Source organism: Mobula birostris, chromosome 12, assembly GCF_030028105.1.
Source record: "Mobula birostris isolate sMobBir1 chromosome 12, sMobBir1.hap1, whole genome shotgun sequence".
NCBI lineage: Eukaryota > Metazoa > Chordata > Chondrichthyes > Myliobatiformes > Myliobatidae > Mobula > Mobula birostris.
The window spans coordinates 111,423,663-111,441,358 of NC_092381.1; the positions used below are offsets into that span (position 1 = coordinate 111,423,663).

Consider the following 17,696-nt stretch of genomic DNA (forward strand, 5'->3'; position numbering starts at 1 on the left):
TCTCACCCCTTCACCTCAAAATAAACCGGGATTTTACCTCAAACGCTCAGGAAAGGAATGTCGGTATCGCATCCGTTCGGGAGATTCCTGTCTCCGCTGTGATGAGGTAACGGTGCCGTTTTACTCTGTTGCTTCGTTTGCGGTTTTGAGGCGATGATTTTAAATTCAAGACATTTATATTCTTGAGGAAAGATTAAAGCCCCCCGGCTTCCCCCCCGAGCGGCGTATGCGCATGCGTGGGTGTCGCGCTGCGCCTGACGGGAGTTGTAGTCTACTCGCAGTCGGCGTTTGCTGTATGTTTGGATCACTAACTCCCGGCAGGCACTGCGGCACTCTTGCCGAGTGTTCTCTCGTGGGGGATGACGGGTATTGTAGGTTGAATCCACATGTCGGGATGGGAACCGGATGGAACTACAACTCCCAGAGCGCAGAGTCCGGCCCTGCAGCGCTCGGTGTGGCCGGCGGAGCGAACGGCGATTGAGCTGAGTGTCGGTGCGGGGGAGGCGCTCTGTGTCCGGGCAAAGGCGAGAGAGAGAGAAAGCGAGAGCGGGAGCGCGATCGCAGAGCGTCCGAGCAGAGGAATCAAAGAAGGAAAGTTTTCTGGATTGACTGTGGTTTGGACGGAGCGGGCTGACTTGGGGGTGTGAGAGGTGAGTTGACTGGCGGCTGGAGCAGTGACAGAGGGAAGTGAAGGTGCCAAGGCTCTCAGCCAAGCGCTCCTTCATCCCGGAGCGATCACCGTACTCTGAAATCACCTTTCATGCTCAGTGCTCCTTAGATGCATTGAAACGGTTACTCCTTTCTTTGCAACTCAAAGTTCAAAGAAGTAATGTTTTATTACCGATGTACACCTACAACCCTGAGATTCATTTTCAGCACAGCTGTAGAACAGTAACTGTAACAGGATCAATGAACGATCAACCAGAGTGCAGAAGGCGACAAATTGTACGAATACAAGTGTAAGTAAATAGCAATAGATAACAAGAACATGAGATAAAGAGTCCTTAAAATTGAGATAATTGGTTGTGGGAACATCTCAATGGATGGGCAAGTGAGTGTAGTTTTCCCCTTTTGTTCAAGAGCCTGATGGTTGAGGGGGTTGGAACGGTTCCTGAACCTGGTGGTGTGAGCCCCGAGGCTCTGATATGTACTCCGACTCCGTTTTACTCGAGTTCGATTTCTAAACTTTGCAGGGGATTTTTAAAACATGCATGATTTAAAAAAAAAATAAAAATCATATTTTGTTCAATGTTACTCTTTCAGACTCACTTTCTTCGACTTATGTTTTTAGTATCTTAATTTTTTATTTACACAGTTTGTCTTTTACACATTGCTTGTTTGTCAGTTATGTAGAGTATAGGTTTTCATAAATTATATTATATTTATATATTTGCCTGTAAATGTGAGCAAGAAAATGAATCACAAGGTAGATTCAAAGGTAAATCACAAGATCTTTATCTCATGTTCTCATTATTTATTGCTATTTATTTATATTTGGATTTGCACAGATTGTTGTCTTCTGCACTCTGGTTGATCTTTCATTGATCCTGTTATAGTTACTGTTCTATAGATTTATGAGTATGCCCGCAAGAAAATGAATCTCAGGTTTGTATGTGGTCACATATATATTTTGATAATAAATTTTATTTTGACCCATATTGCTATTTTTGAACTACAAACAAATACAATTAAAATGTGCATTGTCTGTGAAATGAATCCTGACTTACTCAGGAGGTGAAAGGTTAGGAAATATTGTTGCAATACTTGTGTGAGATGGTAAAACTGAGAATAGGTACCTCTTAACACCATCCCTTTGACCCTGAACAATTGATCTCTGTTAGATATGAATGTGCTTGCTGGAACTAGTGTGGCGATAGGGAATGGGACATATGGAAGCTAGTAAAGTTTGTTTCTTGGCCAGTGCAATACATATAATTCATTTGGATGCTGAAATATTTTATGGTTAAGCAGAAAATAGCCAATGATTTCTTTAGTAAATGCTCAAGATTTACCTAAGGGATTTAAAAAATTGAAATAATTATTTTCAATGTCTGCAAGTCAAGAGGTACTGCAGAAGCTGGAAATCTGGAGCAATACACACAGCGTGCTGGAGGAACTCAGTAGGTCAGGCAGCATCTGTGGATGGGAATAAAATGCCGACGTTTTGGGCTGACGCAGTCTCGTTGAAAAGTCTCGGTCTGAAACGTCAGCTGTTTATTCCCTTCCATAGATGCTGTCAGACCTGTTGAGTTCCTCCAGCACATTGTGTGTATTGTTCTAGATTTCTAGCATCTGCAGTACCGCTGGTGTTGGAGAAATTGAAAATATTTCTTTCAATTTTTTTAAATCCCTGAAGTAAATCTTGAGTGTTCAATAAAGAAATTCTGTGCGTTGACTGTACTTTTTTTCTATGGATGCTGCCCGGCCTGCTAAGTTCGTCCAGAATCTGTCCTGGATACTACGGAGGCTGGTGCCCATGATGGAGCTGACTGAGTTTACAGTTCTGCAGCTTATTTCGATCTTGTGTAGTAGCCCCCCCCCCCACCATACCAGATGGTGACGCAGCCAGTTAGAATGCTCTTCATGGTACATCTGGACAGATTTACGATTCACTATTATAATGGAGGATGTACATAATATTTAAAACATCATTTAAAACAAGCAGATCTTCTTCCAGGGGGCCAAATAAACTGATGCAAAGTATTTCCTCTTTATGTTGAGTTGCTTACACAAGCAGCTATCTTATGATGTGATATGAAAATGCCAAGGAGTTCTGAAGCTTTTAGTTTTCATTGCAGAGATTTGTGTAAGGACAGTGAGGTGTAAGCAATTTTGTAGTTTAGAAGGGGGAATAAGAGAGCTTTATTTACAATACATGTATTTGAACATTATTTTGTAAGTAAACAACTTCAAAGTCGGCATTTAAAATGCCTACACATAAGTGCCAGGATCTAAATCAGAATCAGGTGTAATATCACCAGCGTATGTTGTGAAATGTGTTAACCTTGTGGCAGCAGTACAATGCAATACATGGTAATATAGAAAAACACATGAATTATAGTTGGTATATGTATACAAAATAGTTAAATTAAATAACTAGTGCAAAAATAGAAATAAAGAAACTAGTGAGGTAGTGTTCATGGGTTCAGTGTCCATTCAGAAATCAGATGGCAGAGGGGAAGAAGCTGTTCCTGAATCGTTGAGTGTGTGTCTTCAGGCTCCTGTCCCTCCTCCCTGGTGGTAGCAATGAGGAGAGGGCAGGTTCTGGGTGATGGGGTCCTTAATGATGGACGCTGCCTTTCTGAGGCATCGTTTTGCAGCTTACTTTGATCCTGAGTTATAGGGAAACTCAACTCCACTTGCCCCGGCATTGAAATGTTCCCTCAACCAATGATCTCACTTGAAGGACTGTATTTCATTATCTCATGTTCTCGTTATTTATTTATATTCGTTTTTACAGCCTGTTGTCTTCTGCACTCTGGGGCTGATCTTTCACTGATCCTGTTATAGTTACAATTCTAAGGATTTGCTAGTGTGCCTGCAAGGAAATGAATCTCAGGGTTGTATGTGGTGACTTCTATGTTCTTTGTTAATAAAATTTGCCTTGAACTTTGAAGGTTGAATAGATTAGGACTTCATTCTCAACCTGGGGCTCAAGGGCTCCTCGGTTAATGGTAAAGGTCCATGGCGTAGAGGTGGTTGGGAACCGCTGCCCTCGAGCGTTGAAGAATGAAGGGAGATTTGATAGAGGTATATAAAATTTTGAGGGGTATAGGTAGGGGAAGAGCAGCAGGCTTTTTCCACTGAGGTTGGGTGAGACAAGAATTAGGTTCAGGGTGAAAATTAAGATATTGAAGGGCAACTACTTCATTCAGAGGGTGGTGAGAGTGTGGAACGAGCTGCCAGCACAAGTGTTAGATGCAGGTTCGATTTCAACATTAAAGAGAAGTTTGCATAGGTACGTGCGTAGGAGGGGTATGGAGGGCAGTGGTCTGTGTGCAGGTCGGTGAGAATAGGCAGAGTAATAGCTCGGCACAGACCAGATGAACTAGAGGGCCTCTTTCTGTGCTGGATGACTCTGTATGATCTGCTTACGTTTCCAAAACTGCAAAGTAATTGTTTAATATGTTGTGTCCGTACTGTGTTGTAACAGGGCAGAGCCGGAGTTTGTATGACCAGGCACAGCCAGGCTGCCTTAGTGAGAAGCTGAAGCAATATAGTTCCCCATGAGGGAACGGCATTCAGAGGCCAGGTCGGCAGGTAGCTGTGAGAAACACAGCAACTGACGTCAACAGGTGATGGTATTCGTTGCGTTGTGCCCTAGAGGCATGTGATTTAAACAAACAGATATAAAAGGCCTGCACAACAGACATATTTTGCCATAATATTTTACGTGAAAAGGTTATTTGAAGCGGGGGAGGGGGTATAATAATAATATAGGCAAAATCAGCAGTTGTAACAACACAAGTTCCCATAAGACAAAGGAGAAATTGTTTCATTGTTGTTGGCTAGGAATACAATGTTAAACTGGATATAAAATTCCCTCCTTTCCCACAGCACCTTCTTCCTCCATCCTTTCCGATCTTGATGGTCTTGCCCAAAACATTGATTGTTTATTAATTTCCATAGACTCTGTCTGACCTGCTGAGTTCCTCCAGCATTTTGTGTGTGTTACTCTGACCATCGACACTGTCTGACCTGCTGAGTTTCTCCAGCATTTTGTGTGTGTTACTCTGACCTGAGACACTGTCTGACCTGCTGAGTTCCTCCAGCATTTTGTGTGTGTTACTCTGACCATCGACACTGTCTGACCTGCTGAGTTCCTCCAGCATTTTGTGTGTGTTACTCTGACCATCGACACTGTCTGACCCGCTGAGTTCCTCCAGCAATTTGTGTGTGTTACTCTGACCATCGACACTGTCTGACCCGCTGAGTTCCTCCAGCATTTTGTGTGTGTTACTCTGACCATCGACACTATCTGACCCGCTGAGTTCCTCCAGCATTTTGTGTGTGTTACTCTGACTATCGACACTGTCTGACCCGCTGAGTTCCTCCAGCATTTTGTGTGTGTTACTCTGACCATCGACACTGTCTGACCCGCTGAGTTCCTCCAGCATTTTGTGTGTGTTACTCTGACCATCGACACTGTCTGACCCGCTGAGTTCCTCCAGCATTTTGTGTGTGTTACTCTGACCATCGACACTGTCTGACCCGCTGAGTTCCTCCAGCATTTTGTGTGTGTTACTCTGACCATCGACACTGTCTGACCCGCTGAGTTCCTCCAGCATTTTGTGTGTGTTACTCTGACCATCGACACTGTCTGACCCGCTGAGTTCCTCCAGCATTTTGTGTGTGTTACTCTGACCATCGACACTGTCTGACCCGCTGAGTTCCTCCAGCATTTTGTGCGTGTTGCTCTGGGTTTCCAGTATCTGCATACTTTACTTTTTTATTTTATTTAGATGCTAATGATTTGTTGGAGATTTTATTTAACAAAGAGTTTTTTTAATATAATGTCATTGCTGCCAAGGAAGTGGTTGGTGGGCGAATTAACTGATGGTTTCTGAGGAAGGCATACCACCCCCACTGTAATGGCATTTCTGGTTGCCGTTTCCTCTTGAGGATGGCTTTTTACCCAGCTCTTTAAAGAATACTGGACGTATTGTGGTAAACCAAAATGTGTAATCTTGAAAAAAATTCGACAGTTCCACATGCAATTTATTAAGTTGTGGGTAGGTAATTTGAGTAGGCTGCTACTGTGACAATCTGAGTTTGGTCCATTCTGCCTAGTTCCATCCAAGCCACAGTACAAGTCTGAACCAACCGACCAGAGCACCGGCCTCTTTATGAATAACATGGGTACGATCGTTTGTCATGTACAGTGTCTGCTACTGTACTGCCACAAAACAACAAATTTCATGACGTATGTCAATAATTATAAACCTGATACTGATTCAGAGACAAGTTTGAATCCAAAGATGACAGATAAGGGCACGTTTAGAATCATAAATGCTGGTCTCAGTAACAGTAAGCATAAAACTTACCAGTAATGGATCGCTGTTAAATATCGATCTTGTCCTTCGGAGAAGGAGATCTGCACACTTACCAGTGTGCTCTACATGTGGGACTCTAGACCCATGTTTAATTTCATTCATTCGTTCATTAAGTACAGTCTCGTATAGCATGGGCAGTCATAGTCTGGTGACCGTGGTTTTCCTACAGAAATGATTTGCCATTGCCTTCTTTTGGGCAGTGTCTTTACAAGACTGGTAACCCCAGCCATTATCAATACTCTTCAGAGATTGTCTGCCTGGTGTCAGTGGTCACATAACCAGGACTTGTGATCTGCACCGGCTGCTCATACGACCATCCGCCACCTCCTTTCATGGCTTCACGTGACCCTGATTTTGGGGGGTGAGCGACTAAGCAGATGCTACACCTTGCCCAAGGGTGGCCTTGTATCTCCTTTGGTAGTGATGTATTTCTACCCTAACATCCTATAATATGAGTACTAAACCAATTCTCAAACCATCGCAAATGCAAAATATTAGAACTGCTGATCATCTGAAATACAATGAAACTAGAAGATGCGGTCAGGCAGTATATGTTGGAAAAGGGAATGAATATTACAGGCTGATAACATTTCATCAGCTACTGGTTTGTGTGGCTGCTCAGTTTATGATCTGTAATCTGAGTTTCTGTATTAAGCGGTTCATCCGTTCCTCCATGCACACAAGTGGTACTGGAGCAACACACGTAAAATGATGGAGGAACACAGCAGGTCAAGCAGCATCTATGTAGGGGAGTGTTGCTCTGATTTCCGGCATCTGCAGAATCTCTAGTGTTTCTGATTGATACTGGAGCAGTGGAAAGGTGAGCAGATTCAAGTTCCTGAGTGTCAGCATCTCTGAAGATCTATCCTGCGCCCAACATATTGATGTAATAATGAAGAAGGCACACCAGTAGCTACATTATATTTCATTAGGAATCTGTGGAGATATGGTGTGTCACCAAAGACTTCTACTGGTGGAGAGTATTCTGACTGGTTGCATCACTGTCTGGTATGGAGGGGCCTCTGCACAGGAATGGAAAAAGACACAGCATTGCAAGCTCAATGGCCACCAGCCTCCTCAGCATCAAGGACATCTTCAAAAGGTGATGCCTCAAAAAGGTGGCACCAATCATTAAGGACCCCCATCACCCGCTTCTCATTGCTACCATCAGGGAGGAGGTCCAGGAGCCTGAAGACACAACATTTTACAAACAATTTTTCCCCTTACCCATCAGATTTCTGAATGGACAATGAATCAGCCCATGACCACTACCTCACTATTTTTGTTCTCATTTTGTACTTCTTATTTAATTTAATTAACTATCTATCTAGTTCACAAACAACTTCTTCCCCACTGCCATCTGATTTCTGAATGGACATTGAACCCATGAACACTACCTCACTACCTATTTAATTTCTTTTTCTTTTCACTACTTGTGTAATTTAACTTATATATTTACTGCAATTCAGTTTTTTTCTCTATTATTATGTAGTTCACTGTACTGCTGTCACGTAAACAACAAATTTCACAACATATGCCAGTGATAATAAACCTGATTCTGATTGTGATTGGTTCTGATTTTTATGTATTACTGTGTACTGCTGCAGCAAAACAACAAATTTCATGACATTTGTAAGGGATGCTAAACCAGATTCTCATTAGGGCTCCAAGTAAGAGTTTGCAGACCGCAGTTCTGAGCTGTGTTGCTATGAGTGAGACCTATATCTTTTCCTTCCTTACTTGGCAAGTTTGTGACCTGGTAGGACAGATAAAGCGGGAAAGAATCATGCGATGGGCTGTGAAGGAAAAGAAGAGTGTGTGGTCCACATTACTAGTTAGTCAGCTGGTGAGATTTTCAGCATCAACAGTATTTTTGTTCTTTCAGGACAATGACTATCGCTCTCTCAGTTGGGAAGGCCCAACACTGCTGTTAGTCTATAATTTAAAGGGGATTTAACCCAACTGTTGAACAGACGCTGCACGCTGGGGAGCTTCACAGGTGCTGAGCTGTCCTTAGCTGACATCCTCCAAGTCTACGGATTTGGGTATTGTTAATCTCCTTCCCAAGGAACCTAGAGTGTGATTGAAAGCGGCATGTTGAGTTAATTAAACTGCTTACTATCTAAAAGAACAACAATAAAACAATGCATGTGGTGTTGATTGAAAGATGTCACAGGAGGGATTTCAGATGAATAACTGTCAAAGTGACAATGAATGCAGTCTTTCTTTTGGTGCTAATTACTGGTGAAGATTTTCAGTCTCAAGTCAGTAAGCATGGGGTGGCATGACAGCATAGTGGTTAGCGCATTGTCAGCGGCCCAGGTTCAAATCCTGCCGTGGCCTGTGAAGAGTTTGGACGTTCTTCCCGTGACCGTGGCTTCCCTTTGGGTGCTCTGGATTCGCCCTCACTAGGGCCTCGTACAGACAACCCCAACAGGCAGACCGCAGGCCAGGTCCGGACAGCGAGAACCAAGTGTCTGGACCGTGCCGACCCATTGGCACTTACGTGAACGCACCTGTCATAACGTGTAAATAAAGTGCGTGCTGCTCTAATTGATTTTAACCTCATCCCACACCGTACACTTGACCTACGCCCCCGTAGAGTGCGCGATGCCGAGTTGATTAAAACGTGTGCAATTGATATGGTTGGCGAAGTTTTAAGTCATGATGAGAAAACCAAGAAAACGGTTGTGGAGCTATTAAAGACGGTGCCATTGTCGGCTAACACGGCAACAAGAAGAGTAGAAGTTTTAGTGGAGGAGTGTTTTTCCAATCTACTCACCGATTTGGAGAAAGCAGAAGCTATATCACTAGCCATAGACTCGTCCTGTGACCGAACCGATATGGAAGAGCTATCTGTGTTTGCAAGATTTTTTGATGGGAAGACCTTTCGAGAAGAGCTACTTTGTTTGCCCCCTCTGCCTGGGCGCACAACTAGGGAAATAATTTTTAACGAATTGACACAGTTCTTTGAGAAGAATGGCTTGGATGTGAGCAAAATTGTGTCCAGTGTCACCAATGGGGTTCCGTCGATGGTGGGACAACACAAGGGCTTGGTAAGCAGGTTTGCCGCTGTTAACCCAGCACTCTTGGCATTTCATTGCATTATTCACAAATCATTGTTGTGCACTAAACTGTGTGGGGAAATGGAAGAGGCAATGGATACTGTGAAGAGACTGGTAAGTTTCGTTCATGAGAGTTCTAGTCTGCAACATTGCTTTTTCAAAGCATTGCTGGAGGAAATGTCAGCGGAACACAAAGATCTTTTGCTGCAGAATGATGTTCGTGGCTGAGCAAAGGCCGTGTGTTGGAGAGGGTGTGCGACCTGTGCGATGAGCTTGTGTCATTTTTATCCAGCCTGCAGAGCCAAAAAGTCCAAGGATTTAAGAGGTTTTTAAGTGACAACAAGGTGATGGCACATGTTCTTTTTTTGTGTGACATCATGTCTCATCTAAATCAACTTAATCTGCAATTACGAGGCGGACATGTACAAGGCGATTGAAGCTTTCTGGTCAAAGCTGAATCTTTTGGAGAGAGACATTCACGGGAGAAAGTTGCACTTTCCACGTCTGCGGGGGCATTGCGAGAAGAACAAAATGCAGGAGGATCCAGTGATGAAGGACTTCGTGACGAGCCTGGCAAAAAACTTCAGGGAACGATTTGAAAGCTCCCCTAAACTCTCAGGTGACATCCTCCTCTTCCTGAGACAGCCGTTCTCCATTTCGGCTGACGACCAGCGGATTGCAGAGGCCAAAAGGCTGTTGCCTTCCATAGATGAGGCAACTCTTCAGATGGAGGTCTTGGAAATGGGAACATCTGATTTGCTCAAAGCACAACACAAGGACGTTGGGGTGAGTGACTTTTGGATCAACGTGGTTCCCCAAGCTCAATTCAAAAACACGAGAGCTATTGCAATGCTCCCACTCACACTGTTCCCCTCCACGTACATATGTGAGTCATCGTTGTCTTCAATGAACTCTATCAAGGCAGGACAGAAACAGACTCTCCAATGCAAATGTTTGTCAGTGCCTCAGGATTGCCGCGACAGAATACAGGCCCGACATCAGATTGGTGAGTGAATCAATTTATTTTTGTCCATTTGTCAGTCTTACTGTGGTATAATAATGTTACAACAACAATAATACTGATAATTTCATTTATAGCTGCACTTCATTCTTCAAATGCTACATAGCTTAATTAAAAAGAACAAATGGATTAAATGAGAGAACAGAAACAGTGGAAAAGGCTGTACTACTAAAACTCTTTGTGTGGGGGTGAAGTGTTCTCTCTGTGGAAGAGAAGTGGTGAAGACTACCATGCTTACTGTGTGTGTGTGTGTGTGTGTGTGTATTATAAGTCCCAGATGAGTTCTCAATGTGACAGCTGACAGTTGTGATAGCTAGAGTCATAGTCATAATTAAATGGTTGGTGTTGGACTTATTTTGTTTCAAGAGTGCATTTTTTTTTCTTGTGTGACCCGCAACACATGCTTCGAGAATCCCAGGCCTAAATTATTACTACTACTACAACTACAACTACTACTACTACTAATAATAATAATGGTAATAGCAGCAACAACAACATCTGCCCATAAAACACCTTACTGGCGCAATGAAAAAAAACCCTGGACGTTTTGGCCCTTGGCTTGGCATGCTTGACATAATTTGGCCCTTGTGGAAAACTAATTGGGGAACCCTGGCCTAGTAGGTTAATTGGACACCTGTGTATAGTTGGGCTTGTTGGGCCAGAAAGGCCTGTAACCATGTGTATCCATAAATTTAAAATCTAAAAATCCTTGCTTTATGTTTTTCTTCATTGCAATAACACTAGACAACGTTATTTTTCAAGTGTTGCTTCAGAAAAATTTCTTTGTTTACAATAGTCCACTTGAAGCTGAAAACATATAATTTCAAACTACTAGGAATTTGGAGAAACAAGAAATTAACTTTTATTGAATATAATGAGTTTAATTACATAATGGTGCTGATGCTTTGCAACAGTTCAACAAGCTAAAAATGTTTTGTTGATGATTTTCATTTGTACTCAGTGTCTGAGGCTTCTTGCTTAAGTGTCCAACAATAATCAGCCAGCACTGATGGATTTCAATTGCCCTGATATTGTTTCTCCATGACCGCAATGTCCTGGTGAAACCTTTCACCATGACTAGTACCAAGGTTTACAGGAAGAAGTCTAAATAGGAATGCAGAAAATAAATCTTTAGTGACATGTTGCACTTCATGGTTTTATATGGTTGGAGCATGTTGTCAACCAGGTGTACATAGTATGGTGCTCTGCAGCTGCCAAGAAAATTTCCACCAACATCCTTGAATGCCCTCCATGTGATTTTCTCCGGTCCCAGTGGAAGTTCTTTGGATTGCCTGACAATGATGGCCTGTTTGATTGACTGTTGACAATACTCTTAAATGTTGGAGTGACGGAGGATGAGAGGTAACCTGATGGAGGTGTATAAGAAGTTGAGAGGCATTGATCGTGAGGATAGTCAGGGGCTTTTTCCCAGGGCTGAAATGGCTAACATGAGAGGGAATAGTTTTAAGGTGCTTGAAAGTAGGTACAGAAGAGATGTCAGGGGTAAGTTTTTTACACAGAGAGTGCCAGGGACGGTGGTGGAGACAGATATGATAGGGTCTCTTAAGAGTCTCTTAAAAGAGCTTGGAAAAATAGAGGGCTTTGGGTAACCCTAGGTAATTTCTAATGTATATACATGTTCGGCACAGCATTGTGGGCTTGTATTGAGCTGTAGGTTTTATGTTTCTAACTCAGCAGGCCAGGCAGCATCAATGGAAAAAATGTACAATTGACGTTTCGGGCCGAAACCCTTTGGCAGGACTGGAGAAAACTAGATAAGTGGATTTAAAGGGTGGGGGAGGGGGGAGAGAAACACAAACTGGGAGGCTGGGGGGGGTGTTGGTGAAGTAAAGAGCTGGGAAGTTGATTCGTGAAAGAGCTACAGGGCTGGAGAAGGGAGAGTCCAATAGGAGGGAACAGGAGGCCATGGAAGAAAGAAAAGGAGAGAGGAGCACCAGAGGGAGGCGATGGGCAGGCAAAGAAATAAGGTGTTGTCCTTCCAACCTGAGACTTATCCTTGCAAGCGGAACAAGTGCTACACCTGTCCCTACACCTCCCCCCTCGCTACCGTTCAAGGCCCCAAACAGACCTTCGAGGTGAGGCAACCCTGATGACATGAATATTGATTTCTCAAACTTCCCACTCCCCCTCCTGCACCATTCCCCATCCCCTTTTCCTTCTCTCACCTTACCTCCCTACCTACCCACCACCTTTCTCTAGTGTTCCTCCCCTTCCCTTTCTTCCATGGCTGTCTCTCCTCTCCTATCAGATTCCCTCTTCTCCAGCCCTTTATTTTTTTCACTAATCGACTTCCCAGCTATTTACTTCACCACTCCCCCTCTCTTGTTTTCACCTATCGGCCACTACTTTGTACTCCTCCTTCTCTTCCCCCCACCCTCTTACTCCGACTTCTCATCTTTTTCTTCCAATCCTGATGAAGGGTCTTGGTCTGAAATGTCAAACTGTTTACTCTTTTCCATAGAGGCTGCCTGGCCTGCTGAGTTCCTCCAACATTTTGTGTGTGTTGCTTGGGTTTCCAGTATCTTCAGATTTTATTGTGTTTGTGATACCAAGATATCAACAGTTTCTGAGATACTCAAACACCCCATCGTGCACCGACAATAATTTCAACTGTCAAAGTCATTTAGATCACATTTGTTCCCTATAGTGATGTTGGTCTGAAAAACAATTGAACCTCATGACCTTGCTTTTATGCATTGAGTTGCTGTCATGATTGGCTGATTAGACATTTGCATTAACGAGCAGATGTACCTAATAAAGTGGCCACAAAGTATACATCACAGTGAAATAATAATTTGTTTAAATTTCTGATTAAAACCAGTTGGGAAGTCTGTTAGATATGATTTCAAATGAGTTGGTTAGCTGATGACATTAGTTTGGCATGCTCCTCTTCCTTTTCCCGGCAAAATATTAGTTCCCAATCAAGTATTTTGTCGAGGAGGTTAGACAGATGTGAACCTGGTTTTTCCGGACACATGAGGCCTCCACTAACTTGGTTCCCAGCATAACAAGGAAGAAATTCAGCAGAAAGCAACCTGGGCTTTTTTCCAAACCTGTTAATGTAGCTAACGGAAACTAAGACCTCACCCACGTCTCCCCCACCCTTCCATCAGACTGAAGATACTAAACCCTGAAAGCATGTACCACCGGGCTCACGGACCACTTCTATCAGACACTTGAATGAAAAGATGGGCTCTTGGGCCTTTACATCTGTGACCATGAGTGTTCTTGGCAAATTTTTCTACAGAAGTGGTTTGCCATTGCTTTCTGGGCAGTGTCCTTACAAGACAGGTGACCCCCACCCCCCAACCCATTATCAATACTCTTCAGAGATTATCTGCCTGGCATCAGTGGTCGCATAACCAGGACTTGTGATATGTACCAGCTGCTTGTACGACCATCCACCACCTGCTCCTATGGCTTCATGTGACCCTGACTGGGGAGAGGGGGCTAAGCAGGTGCTACACCTCGCCCAGCAAGCAGCAGAGGGAAGGAGCAACATGTTCCTCCTCTGGTGGAGATGCATCTCCACCCTATGTATATCTTTATCAACTCTCTCAAGAAGGATATGTCCAATTTTATCAACTCTTATAGCCTGTATCTGGAGTATTGTGTACAGTTCTGGTCGCCCCACTATAGGAATGATGTTGAGGCTTTGGAGAGGGTGCAGAAGAGGTTTACCAGGATGCTGCCTGGTTTAGAGGGCATATGCTATCACGAGGGGCTGGATAAACTTGGGTTGTTTTCTGTGGAACAGCAGGGACTGAGGGGAGATCTGATAGACGTTTTAGGGTGGACAGAGAGTATCCTTTTTCCCAGGGTAGAAATGTTTAATACCAGAGGGCATGCATTGAAAGTGAGAGGAGGTAGGTTTAAAGAGGATGTGAGGGGTAAGTTTTTTTACTCAGGGTGGTGGGTGCCTGGAATGCACTGCCTGGTATGGTGCAATACATTAGAGGCTTTTAAGAGACATTTAGTTATGCACATGGATGTCAGGAAGGTTTGTTTATGTGCACCATGCCTCGGTCAAAACGACTTTCAGAGGATCATAAAAGAATTGTGGAGATGCATGAAGCTGGAAAAGGCTACAAAAGCATTTCTAAACCTGAGGGTGTTCATCAGTCCACAGGAAGAGAAATTGTCTACAAATGGAGAAATCTCAGTACTGTTGCTACTCTCCCTGGGAGTGGGCAGCCAGCAAAGATCACACAAAGAGCACAACGAGCAATGCTGAGGGAGGTGAAAAAGAACCCAAGGGTAACAGCAAAAGACCTGCAGAAATCTCTAGAACTTGCTAAAGTCTCTGTTCATGTGTCCACTATTGAAAAACACTGAACAAGAATGGTGTTCATGGAAGGACACCACAGAGGAAACCACTGCTGTCCAAAAAAAACATTGCTGCATTGTCTCAAGTATGCAAAAGTCCATGTGGATGTTCCACAATGCTTCAGAGACAATGTTCTGTGGACAGATGAGTCAAAAGTTGAACTTTTTAACAGAAAAGCGCACTGCTATGTTTGGAGGAAAAAGGGCACTATACACCAACATGAAAACCTCATTCCAGCTGTGAAGCATGGTGGAAGGAGCATCGTGGTTTGGAGTTGCTTTGCTGCCTCAGGGCCTAGACATCTTGTAATCTTTGAGGGATCAATGATTACAAAATTGTGTTAAGACATTTTACAGGAGAATGTCAGGGTAGCAGTCTGTTACCTGAAGCTAAATAGAAGGTGGATGGTGCAACAAAACGATGATCTGAAACACAAGAGTAAATCAACAACAATGGTTTAAAAAAAAGAAAATTCATGTTTTGGAATGGCAAGGTCAGAGTCCAGACCTTAACCCATGACTTGTAGAGGGCTGTTCATGCAAGGCATCCCAGAAATAGCTTTGTATGGAGGAATGGTCTAAAATTCTTCCTCACCATTGTGCAAGTTTGATCAGCAGCTGCAGGAAACATTTGGTGGAGGTTATTGCTGCTAAAGGAGGTTCTACCAGTTAAAGATACTTTAAAATGAGACCATCAGTTGTGGGAACACTAGAAATAGAATGAGTGAAGTTACCCCCTTTTGTTCAAGAGCCTGGGGGTTGAGGGGTTGTAACTGTTCTGAACCTGGTGGTGTGAGTCCTGGTGGTGTAACACTTGTACCTTCTACCTGATGGCAGCAGCGAGAAAAGAGCATGGCCTGGGTACAACCATTTAAGTGTGTTCAAACCCAACACTAAACATATCTGGTGGTGTTTTTCCAAAGCCTGATGAAATCTAGGGAGTTGGTTATATTTTGTTCAGAAGTTTTTGCTTAGAGGATGATGGTATTGCTTATTTTGAAAACAGTGTGTCGAGGCAACACAGGGCAGATGTGTTCCTGCAGAACCTGTTTGTATAACACGTTGGGTTGCTGCCCAGGACTCCACAAGCTAATGGAGGAATTGCTGAATTGATCGTAGGTGCCACTTTGTTTCTGACTTCCACCAGGTGAAACAAACATCCTCTGAACCACCTTTGTTTTCTGTCTTTTAAGGAGTGCCGGGATAAATATAGCACACCTGATTCAGAGGAATGCGGTACAACCCAGCACTGTTATCAAATGCAATCTACTTTCTGTTGAAGCAAACGGTTTGTGTGTTATTTTACACTCCATTGTAAACATAATACTTTGTACAGTTAGAGAGAACTGACACACAGAAAAATATCTTGTTTACATTTAAAGCACGAGATTCTGCAGATGCTGGAAATCCAAAGCGATGCACACAAAATGCTGGAGGAACTCAGCAGGCCAGGCAGCATCTGTGGAAATGAGTAAACAGTCCAAGTTTCTCACTTCATCGCCTCTCCCTCACCTACTCACCTGGCTTCATCTACTACCTTCTAGTTTGTACTCCTTCCCCTCTACCCGCCTGTTATATTCCAGTTTCTTCCCCCTTCCTGTCCAGTTCTGATGAAGGTCTTGTTTCAAAATGTCAACTGTTTATTGCTTGCAGCTGTTGCAGCCGCCTGACCTGCTGGGCCCCTCCAGCATTTTGTATGTACTACTCTGCACCAAAGGTTCCCAACCTGGGGTCCGTGGACTCCTCAGTTAATAGTAAGGCTGTATGGCATACAAAACACTGGGAACCCCTGTTCTACACAACGGAGGCTGCTGGGAAGTGAGAGGTGCATAGTGTGTTGGTGGTTCGTTCGGATGCCTTGATTAAGGAAAAGAGTCTTTGAAGACTGTGATCTACAGGTGCAAACGAAGCTTCGGGTCTATAGAGCAGTTGTCCTTCCTACATTACTGGAAGATAATCTGGGAGGACCTGCACACTCACACCAGTGTACTGGAGGAGGCCAACATGAACAACATCACCACAATAAAGCAATATCAACTCTGATGCCTAGGTCATGTCATCTGGATGCCTAACCTGCGTCTCCCCAAACAGATCCTTTTACTCCCAGTTAAGGAAGGAGAGCGAGACCCTAGTGGGTGAAGGAAACATTTCAAAGATAACATCAAAATCAGCCTGAAAAAATTCAACATTACACCTAAAATCTGGGAAGACATTGCACTCAGTAGATACATCTGGAGGAAAGCTACGTATGAGTGACCTCTGCTGTGACACCGATTAAAGCACCAAGGAAGACTGAAATCATCGAGGTGGATGTGGAAGATGGGCTGGTGTTCAGCGCTGTCTACCAGCCTCTCGCTGGCTGCTGCAGGAGAAACGTGTCTGCGTGTGACGGTCCTTCCCCCCACCTGCAGATGAAGGTGTCTGTGTTCAAATTGTCTTTCTCTCCCTTGCTGCTGTCTTGGGTCACGGGTAAGGGTTAATTGACATGGCTTGTGGATTGGACTCTGTAGTTCACATTATGGTGGGTTTCTGGTTTTTGGCCACTCCTTTTTTTTTGTTGCTTTTGAATGTAGATAACAAACACTGAGTGGAACTGAATATGCCTGGACTCTTTCAATTTTGTGGTTTATATTATGCGTTTCTCGCTTGTTTTTATCGTTGCTGTTTGTGCAATTTGTTTTTGCGTGTGTGGGAGAGGTTTTGATATTTATTCTTGGAATTGCGTTTCTTTGTTTCGTGGCTGTCTGTGGGTAGACAAATCTCTGGGTTGTTTACTGCCTACACGCTTGGTAATAAATGTATATTGAACCTTTGAACAAGGGGCAGCTGCAAAAGGAATGACTGACAACCAAAAGACCCAATCACTAACCACAGTGTCACCACCTTATCATGCCCGCGCTTCGCAGGAATACGTGGATGGCGGATCGGTCTCTACAGCCACCTGAGGACCCACCAATAGACAACCCCTTAGGAGAACATCATACTCGACTTGAGTGATCTCAGTACTAATGTGATCACTCGAGTCGACCAAAGTGTGAGAAAACTATCCGCAAGGATCCATGAACATCACCCGGCTGTAAAGCGACATGACCAACTCCCCTCGTCTCTACCCATGGAGATCGAAATTTGACTGGGCATCTGTGAAGTCATGGCACAAGCAAACACACGGCATGCAAGAGAGTTCCTAGAAGCTTGTTTTTCTACATACAA

At 43.7% G+C, this 17,696-nt stretch overlaps 1 protein-coding gene across 8 annotated transcripts in view; it reads left to right on the forward strand.

The window, feature by feature from the left end:
- The first annotated feature begins 19 nt into the window (after positions 1–19).
- sipa1l3 (signal-induced proliferation-associated 1 like 3) overlaps positions 20–17,696 on the forward strand; it is a 406,609-nt gene continuing 388,932 nt past the window's right edge. For 5 of the 8 annotated variants that reach the window (XM_072274489.1, XM_072274499.1, XM_072274498.1 and 2 more), the window contains exon 1: positions 437–650. The gene's annotated coding sequence lies outside the window, so the exon portion shown is untranslated. Of the gene's footprint in view, positions 107–436; positions 651–17,696 lie in introns of those variants that run through there. The other 3 variants (XM_072274491.1, XM_072274490.1, XM_072274495.1) reach the window with 1 other exon arrangement.